The sequence below is a fragment of the Salvelinus sp. IW2-2015 genome, unplaced genomic scaffold, assembly GCF_002910315.2.
Source record: "Salvelinus sp. IW2-2015 unplaced genomic scaffold, ASM291031v2 Un_scaffold16406, whole genome shotgun sequence".
NCBI classification, from domain to species: Eukaryota; Metazoa; Chordata; class Actinopteri; order Salmoniformes; family Salmonidae; genus Salvelinus; species Salvelinus sp. IW2-2015.
The window spans coordinates 191,206-201,323 of NW_019957571.1; the positions used below are offsets into that span (position 1 = coordinate 191,206).

Here is a 10,118-nt window from a genome sequence, read left to right on the forward strand (position 1 = left end):
GCAGAGTACGACCCTGCCTCACACAGGAAGCGGCGCAGGTCCTAATCCAGCACTTGTCATCTCCCGTCTGGATTACTGCAACTCGCTGTTGGCTGGGCTCCCTGCCTGTGCCATTAAACCCCCACAACTCATCCAGAACGCCGCAGCCCGTCTGGTGTTCAACCTTCCCAAGTTCTCTCACGTCACCCCGCTCCTCCGCTCTCTCCACTGGCTTCCAGTTGAAGCTCGCATCCGCTACAAGACCATGGTGCTTGCCTTCGGAGCTGTGAGGGGAATGGCACCTCCGTACCTTCAGGCTCTGATTAGGCCCTACACCCAAACAAGGGCACTGCGTTCATCCACCTCTGGCCTGCTCGCCTCCCTACCTCTGAGGAAGTACAGCTCCCGCTCAGCCCAGTCAAAACTGTTCGCTGCTCTGGCACCCCAATGGTGGAACAAACTCCCCCACGACGCCAGGTCAGCGGAGTCAATCACCACCTCCTGGAAACACCTGAAACCCCACCTCTTTAAGGAATACCTAGGATAGGATAAAGTAATCCTTCTAACCCCCCCCTCCCCTTAAAAGAGTTAGATGCACTATTGTAAAGTGGTTGTTCCACTGGATATCATAAGGTGAATGCACCAACTTGTAAGTCGCTCTGGATAAGAGCGTCTGCTAAATGACTTAAATGTAATGTAAATGGTGTGGGGACTGTTTTTTGGCAAAGTGGGTGGGGTTATATCCTGCCTGTTTGGCCCTGTCTGGGGGTATCATCGGATGGGGCCACAGTGTCTCCTGACCCCTCCTGTCTCAGCCTCCAGTATTTATGCTGCATTAGTTTATGTGTTGGGGGGCTAGGGTCAGTCTGTTATATCTGGAGTATTTCTCCTGTCTTATCCGGTGTCCTGTGTGAATTTAAGTATGCTCTCTCTAATTCTCCCTTTCTCTCTTTCTTTCTCTCTCTCGGAGGACCTGAGCCCTAGGACCATGCTTCAGGACTACCTGGCATGATGACTCCTTGTTGTCCCCAGTCCACCTGGCCGTGCTGCTGCTCCAGTTTCAACTGTTCTGCCTGCGGCTATGGAACCCTGACCTGTTCACTGTGATTACTGTTATTTGACCATGCTGGTCATTTATGAACATTTGAACATCTTGGCCATGTTTTGTTATAATCTCCACCCGACACAGCCAGAAGAGGACTGGCCACCCCTCATAGTCTGGTTCCTCTCTAGGTTTCTTCCTAGGTTTAGGCCTTTCTAGGGAGTTTTTCCTAGCCACCGTGCTTCTACATCTGCATTGCTTGCTGTTTGGGGTTTTAGGCTGGGTTTCTGTGTAGCACTTTGATATATCAGCTGATGTAAGGGCTATATAAATAAATTTGATTTGATTCTTCGTGACCGACGTGAGTAAGACATTTAAGTGTGTTAACCCTCGCAGGGCTGCCGTCCCAGATGGTATCCCTAGCCGCGTCCTCAGAGCATGCACAGACCAGCTGGCTGGTGTGTTTACATATATATTCAATCTCTCCGTATCCCAGTCTGTTCTCCGCACATGCTTCAAGATGGCCACCATTGTCCCTGTACCTAAGAAAGCAAAGGTAATTGAACTAAATGACTAATGCTCCGTAGCACTCACCTCTGTCATCATGAAGTGCTTCGAGAGACTAGTCAAAGATCATATCACCTCCACCTTACCTGCCACCCTAGACCCACTCCAATTTGCTTACCGCCCCAATAGATCCACAGACGATGCAATCGCCACCACACTGAACACTACCCTGTCCCATCTGGACAAGAGGCATACCTACAGTTGAAGTCGGAAGTTTACATACACCTTAGCCAAATACATTTAAACTCAGTTTTTCACAATTCCTGACATTTAATCCAATAAAAAATTCCCTATCTTAGGTCAGTTAGGATCACCACTTTATTTTAAGAATGTGAAATGTCAGAATAATAGTAGAGAGAATGATTTATTTCAGCTTTCATTTCTTTCATCACATTTCCAATGGGTCAGAAGTTTACATACACTCAATTAGTATTTGGTAGAATTGCCTTTAAATTGTTTCACTTGGGTCAAACGCATCGGGTAGCCTTCCACAAGCTTCTCACAATTATTTGCGTGAATTTTGGCCCATTCCTCCTGACAGAGCTGGTGTAACTGAGTCAGGTTTGTAGGCCTCCTTGCTCGCACACGCTTTTTCAGTTCTACCCACAGATTTTCTATGCGATTGAGGTCAGGGCTTTGTGATGGCCGCTCCAATACCTTAACTTTTTTGCCCTTAAGCCATTTTGCCACAACTTTGGAAGTATGCTTGGGGTCATTGTCCATTTGGAAGACCCATTTGCGACCAAGCTTTAACTTCCTGACTGATGTCTTGAGATGTTGCTTCAATATATCCACATACTTTCCCTTTCTCATGATGCCATCTCTTTTGTGCACCAGTCCCTCCTGCAGCAAAGCACCCCCACAACATGATGCTGCCACCCACGGTTGGGATGGTGTTCTTTGGCTTGCAAGCCTCCCCCTTTTTCCGCCAAACATAACGATGGTCACTATGGCCAAACAGTTATATTTTTGTTTCATCAGACCAGAGGACATTTCTCCAAAAAGTACAATCTTTCTCCCCATGTGCAGTTGCAAACCATAGTCTGGCTTTTTTATGGTGGTTTTGGAGCAGTGGCTTCTTCCTTGCTGAGCGACCTTTCAGGTTATGTCGATATAGGACTCGTTTTACTGTGGATAGATATAGATACTTTTGTACCTGTTTCCTCCAGCATCTTCACAAGGTCCTTTGCTGTTGTTTGAGGATTGATTTGCACTTTTTGCACCAAAGTACATTCATCTCTAGGAGACAGAACGCGTCTCCTTCCTGAGTGGTTTGACAGCTGTATGGTCCCATGGTGTTTATATTTGCGTACTATTGTTTGTACAGATGAACGTTTGGAAATTGCTCCCAGGGATGAACCAGACTTGTTGAGGTCTACAATTTTCTTTCTGAGGTCTTGGCTGATTTCTTTCGATTTTCCCATGATGTCAAGCAAAGAGGCACTGAGTTTGAAGGTAGGCCTTGAAATACATCCACAGTTACACCTCCAATTGACTCAAATGATGTCAATTAGCCTATCAGAAGCTTCTAAAGCCATGACATAATTTTCTGGAATTTTCCAAGCTGTTTAAAGGCACAGTCAACTTAGTGTATGTAAACTTCTGACCCACTGGAATTGTGATACAGTAAATTATAAGTGAAATATTCTGTCTGTCAACAATTGTTTTGAAAAATTACTTGTGTCATGAACAAAGTAGATGTCCTAACCGACTTGCTAAAACTATAGTTTAAGAAGAAATTTGTGGAGTGGTTGAAAAACTAGTTTTAATGACTTCAACTAATGTGTATGCATTCGTAGTCACAGGCGCAACAAATTTAGCTTCTTACAAGGAACGCCTTAAAATATGTTAATGAGACAGAGACTCTTTCCCCATACACCACATTTTCCCACAATGCACCATAATTAATACTGTAAAACACATTTATGGTATTTTACTGTGCATTTTACAGTATTTTACTGTTGAAATTACAGAAAGATCTTAAAGTGTGCTGTAAAATATTGCACTGGTCATCCCCAAAGCCAACACTTACTTCGGACGCCTTTCCTTCCAGTTCTCTGCTGCCAATGACTGGAAACGAATCTCTGAAGTTGGAGTATTATATCTCCCTCTCTAACTTTAAGCATCAGCTGTCTGAGCAGCTTACGATCACTGTACCTGTACACAGCCAATCTGTAAATAGCATACCCGACTACCTCATCCCCATATTATTACTTACCCTCTTGCTCTTTTGCACCCCAGTATCTCTACTTGCACATCATCATCTGCACATCTATCACTCCAGTATTAATGCTAAATTTTAATTATTTTCGCCTCTAGGGCCTATTTATTGCCTACCTCCCTACTCTTCTACATTTGCGCACACTGTACATAGGTTTTTCTATTTTTATTTTCTTTTATGTTATTGATTGTACGTTTGTTTATGTGTAACTGTGTTGTTGTTTTTGTCGCACTGCTTTGCTTTCTTTTGGCTAGGTCACAGTTGTAAATGAGACCTTGTTCTCAACTGGCCTACCTGGTTAAATAAAGGTGAAATAAAATTTAAAAAACAGTGTTTTACTGTGCATTCTACGGTAATCTACTGTAGTCAGTTTATACAGTTGATTAATACAGTAAATTACTGATAAAATTACAAAAACAGCTGACAGTGTAGTTGGCTGTTGGGGCACGATGACATCACCTTACAATAATCCCTTGAAAGGATTTTTGACCTTTTGCCTGTCCATGATCATTCCTCTTGCCTACCCCTTTTGGATTGTTAATAAATATCAAAGACTCAAACCATCTGCCTCCCGTGTCTGCATCTGGGTCTCGCCTTGTGCCCTTATACAAGTATTACATTTCAACATTGTTTTATGTATTTGACAATTTGTCACTTTAACCCACCTTGGCAGGCATTGTTGGGCACAATGCTCATTCCTCTAGCAGTAACTGGAGCTAGCGCTTTAATCATTGTAGGCTGCTGCATTCCCCTCTGCCATTAGGAGCGGAACGCATGCCCTTGACCGTGGGAATGGCTTGTCTCTTTATTGTACGTCAATTTAACCGCTGGTTTTTTATATCCATTCGTCCTGATCCATTACACCTCATAGCACAACAAACTGCTTAATACTATTTTAGAATTATACTTTTCTTTCTTCAAACATGCATACAACATTATGTAAAAGTATCATAAAGTCAACAAAAAAAATTGAATTACCCACAATCCTCTAAAAACAGAGCCATGTGCCACTATTAAATATTAATAACTTGCAAAAAAACAAGTTCTGCAAAAAACGTCATAATTGTATATCAGTACAACACAAATAAATCAAGAAGAAATATGTCTGACTACTTTATTATTTTAAACAAAGACGTAAAACATAATTAGAATCAAGTAAGAACCACTTATTTAATACACATTAGATCGACTTTATAATATGAACCATAACTTGCAAAAACTCAACTTTAGATTAGCAGAACACAAATAAATAAAGCTATATATACTCAATAACCTAATATTTGTTAACAGTACTCAACAACATTAAATTATAAATCTTATTGAAATCTGAGTTAGTACCACTTATGATTTGAGTTCTACTGACTGTCCGATATGTTTGAGTAGCCACTACTCAATTTCTCTAATGAGTTAGACAGTTATTTCCCATGCATAACATCACATGGATTCGCAATAGGCTGTAATTATGTAGCCTATACAATGACACATTTTCACATTTCAAGACAACGGTTTTCGGGTGGTTTATTGCGCCCAAACACGAATACAGTCTTCACATAAAATGGTGCATCTCCACTAATGTAAAACAGCAGAGCAGGAATCAACCCCTACCCCTGAGCGCCCGGAGACACAAGTTAACACGATTTCAATTTCGGGTGGTTTATTGAGCCCAACCATGAATAAATTAATTACATAAATTGGTGCATCTCCACTAACGTGGCTACTCAAACATATCGGACAGTCAGCAGAAGACAACAGAATAAACACAAGTAAACACAATTTAACTTTGAGTGCGCAGTATACAGAATGCATGGGAATTATGAGAACCTTTAAGATCAATAGCAACATTGAATGCAGCAGAAAGACTTACCTAGGGAATCCACGGGGAAGATAATAGCTAGTCCACTATTTTGATCAGAAAACCAAGTTTTTTTCTCCTTAGGTGTGACTAACTAGCCTACTCTACACCTCACTATCTCTTATACATACATGCGACCAGGCTTCATCTGCTGCAACTGGATTGAGTCACTGAGCACCCCGTTGTCCGAATCAAAGTTCGGACGTTTCCGACAAGTTGACGAATAGCCTGAGGAAACGGTTGGACATCTCACGCGTTAAAATCATGCACTTTTTTTTATCCAAAAGAGGTCGCCAGAGTATTGCATCTCATTTATAGCACGTCGTATCATTTGAGACCACGATTAAATGTGTGTGCAAAGTGAACCAGGCTATTCTGAAACAGAGTAGGCTAGCTACTATGTTTTGGAGTGGAAATGTATGAATTGCAGCACTGACATTTCCAGTCTAACCTCCCTAAAATGTGTAGCCTATTTGGACATGGATATCAAGTTGACCTCTCTTTAACAGCCCGAAGGAAAGTGTGTCTCGGTAGTTTTAGACATGCGGAAGTGTGAGGGGGCTATGACGCACTGTTAAATGACGGACGGCTCTCTGTTTCCAGCTGTGCTGGGAAATAAATATTCATCCGAAAGATCCGCTGCTCGGGACCCTTTTGGATACCCCGTGAATGAACAGCGGGTGGAGATTATGTTAGGTTCGTTTGGGGACGCACAGTCGGGAATAGGCTGGTCGAGAGCTGATAGTATCTACAAGATAGATACATATACTCAGGCTTTAGTAGCCATAATCATTTGAAATACACTTGTCTTGGACGGTTCAGGTTACGCTGATGTGCTGCTCTAGGCTAAATATCGTTAAGGACTCAACAACCCTCAAAAAAAAGAGTGCAGTTTTGAAACTGCAGTTTAAGTGCAGTAACTGCAGTCAACTTTGGTATTTTGGACGCAGTAATTGCGGAAATGATACTCCAAAATATATGTACTCTACTGTAACTGCAGTTACACTGAAACTGTACTGCAGTAAAAACGGTTATTTTGGACGCAGTATTTGTGCTCTGACTGCAATCTTTTTATTTAAGGGGGACCATAGGACAAATACATTATTCTTCCACTCTAATGAATACTCAGGGAGAAAAAGGTGAAGATTCACTCGCAGAGCGCGGTAGGTGTTTATTTCGCCTTCGCAGAAGTCAGGAATCGTGGTCACAGGCAGGCAATGGTCATACACAGGTAGGCAAACAGGCAGGTGAAACAAAACTAGGACCGACGGCTATAACTGGTTCTCACAAACAAGCTAGGAAAAGGCTTAGTAGAGTCAAAACGAACAATACCTCACAAAGACACAAACAGAATGAACTGAACTAAATAAGGAGCTGATGAGACCAGGTGAGTAACTAACACAGGTGAAATCAATGAACAAAAAGGAAAGACAGGGCTATGTTCAAGAACACAACGAAACAGAATACAAGGTTGACTAAGAAAATAAATACAGGACCTTACAGCCACAGTGTCTTTGAAATGACGGCTATTGTCAGTGAAACATTATCTCATAAGGATCCACTGTATTAAATATTTTCAAGCATCACTTTCAGCTTTTACTTTTGCAACCTCTAAGTATCCTAACTGTATGTCTCTTTTCACCTCTATTCGATTCTATTCTATCACTCAATTACCTGACGCAATCTAGTGCAAAAATACAAATAAACAAAGGGAGGGGATGTTTTCAGGTTGCCAAGTGGGTGTAGGTTATGTTATGTTATGTTCGTTTGGGGACCCAAACGTGTGGGAAAGGTTTCTTCGTCAAGTACCATCAGCAATATGAGATGCCACCCACATGACTGCCATATTTTGTCCATGTATTGGGCACGTATCATAAGTCTATGGTCTTTTATTGTATCCGTGTATCTGCCTAATATGATTCAAACATTGTGCACATATCAACCCAATGTGGCACGTGTAATGTGTGCGCACCCTTATATTGTATTGTGTGTGCATATGTGCTCATCCAGTATGCATCCTGAACCTTCAGACAGAAGGGGACCGTAACAGACGTCAACAATCACCTCTCCTCCTGCTGTGAACTAACTGATTCTTAGAAAGGCCTGGGCGCCTGCAAGCTGACTTCAGGTCGCCAGTTGGACGGTGTTTCCTCCGACATATTGTTGCGGCTGGCTTTCGGGTCAATTGAGCAGTGTGGCTTGGCAGGGACGTTTTTCAGAGGACGCATGTCCCATCGCTGCAACTCCCCTACGGACTCGGGAGAGGTCGAGAACCATGTGTCCTCCGAAACACGACCCTGCCAAGCCACACTGCTTTTTGACACACTGCTCGCTTAACCCGGAAGCTAGCCGCACCAATGTGTCGGAGGAAACACCCTCCAACGTCAGCTTGCAGACGCCCGGCCCGCCACAAGGAGTCACAAGGGACAAGGAAATCCTGGTCGGCCAAACCCTCCCCTAACCCGGATGACACTGGGCCAATTGTACACTGCCTCATGGGTGTCACGGCCGGCTGTGACAAAGCCTGGGATCGAACCTGGGGCTGTAGTGATGCCTCAAGCACTGCGATGCAGTGCCTTAGACCGCTGCGCCCCTCAGGAGGCCCTAGCCTGCAGACATTCTAACTAGTTTGTGTGTCTCCCCCAGAGTCAGTCCTTGGTCTAGTACACAGGGACTACTGGTCTAGTACGCAGGGACTACTGGTCTGATACATAGGGACTACTGGTCTGGTACACAGGGACTACTGGTCTGATACACAGGGACTACTGGTCTGATACGCAGGGACTACTGGTCTGGTACGCAGGGACTACTGGTCTGGTACACAGCGGACCACTGGTTCTGTACTTCAGGGAAACACTGGTCTGGTACGCAGGGAACACTGGTCTGGTACACAGGGACTACTGGTCTGATACACAGGGACTACTGGTCTGATACACAGGGACTACTGGCAATGTTTCAAGCAACTCCTTCAGCACGACACCTGCGGCAGTTAAACTACCAACAGCACATTTAGAGATTGTAGAAAATAACACTACTAACCCCTCTGTTGTTGTCTTGTGTCCCTCCCTGGTGTGTGTGTGTGTACGTGCGTGCGTGCGTGCGAGGAAGGGAGAGAAAGAGGTGTTTGTGACCAATATCATGTTGGTAAAATGCAGAAAACACACCTGTGTTGTGTGGCTGGCAGTTGAACAGCCCTAAGCCTGCAGGAAGCTGTTGACATCTTCAGGGACCAAGACAATATCTCCTCAGGCTAGCCCTCATCAAACACCTGTTACACACACATAGTACTAGAGGCCTGTTCTCTGTCACTCATATTGGCTCTAATACATTGTTGCTACATTACAATTTAGATTTATTTTATGTTAGGTAATTTGACTACATTCTATCTTTGGATATAATATAATATATAGTATATAATATAATTGACTTGTTTTACCTCTTTCTATTTTCCAGCCATTCAACCCAGCTTTATCGCTTCCTGGGAATGTATGGGTGAGGCTTTTCTCCCTGATTGTTTTGTTTCCACTAAATGGTTGGTGTTGGCAATTGGTGTTAGTGTGAGGAAATAATTTATCACATTCAGCTTGTCGATTGTCCAACAACAATCATGATAACGGAGTCAAATATCCTTCCTCTCTGAGCCTTTCATGTCCCTGCTCATGGTCCTTTCAGAAATGGACTTCAAACTGGACATGGAGGCACAAACTCTTTCCTTCCCTCTCTGATTATGTGATTAATGCACAGTCGGAAAGCATGAGGACCGTCTCTGCTTAGACTGTTGGCATTGAACAAAATGTTGGCATGTAAGATAGAAAAAACATTACAAAGACAAAGAGTTCTCAAAACAAAACGTCACTCCTCACGTCAGCAAAACCAGAACCTATACCTCTACTACTAGAGATTTTTTTTAAATGTCTGCCTTTTTAAAGTATTTCCAAAGTATGGAAAWTGACTTGCTTCTACATTGATAAAGTTAATCATAAAGTAACTTGTCCCCTCCCCCATGTCATACATTTGGATTCAGGAGGTGGGATTATTACGGGCATAGTGACATGACCCTAACTCTAATTTCAATACACCAATAGCAACATATTCTTAAAAATTTAAATAAGTACCGCCTTCTAATCATCTGAGACGGCGTGTTTGCAGAGGGTCGTTGGTTATAAMAGAACTACTCTACTGGTGCCAAAATTTGACTGTAGGATGTCAGCAAATATAATTAAATGTTTACACTATTCATCTATGGCAAAGATCCTTAAGTCTCCCCTTTCATCAGTACCTGGTGTTCGCTAGTTACTGGCTGGGTCTTCAGCCAGCAGGGATCAAAATAGGAGGTAACGGTCATTATAAACTGACGGAGTTGTCAACACATCTGTTAGTGCTGCTGTGAACCGCATCACAAGAGACATGCTAACTGGGAGATGTATACAAAAAAAATTGACATTGAGATTTCAATG

General features: G+C 42.9%; 1 protein-coding gene across 1 annotated transcript in view; it reads right to left on the reverse strand.

Moving 5' to 3' along the window:
* Window positions 1–6,195, reverse strand: part of LOC112080650 (butyrophilin subfamily 1 member A1-like) — a 37,684-nt gene extending 31,489 nt beyond the window's left edge. Inside the window, exon 1 of the mRNA XM_024146496.2 lies at window positions 5,674–6,195. The gene's annotated coding sequence lies outside the window, so the exon portion shown is untranslated. The remainder of the gene's footprint in view (window positions 1–5,673) is intronic.
* Window positions 6,196–10,118: the final 3,923 nt, after the last annotated feature.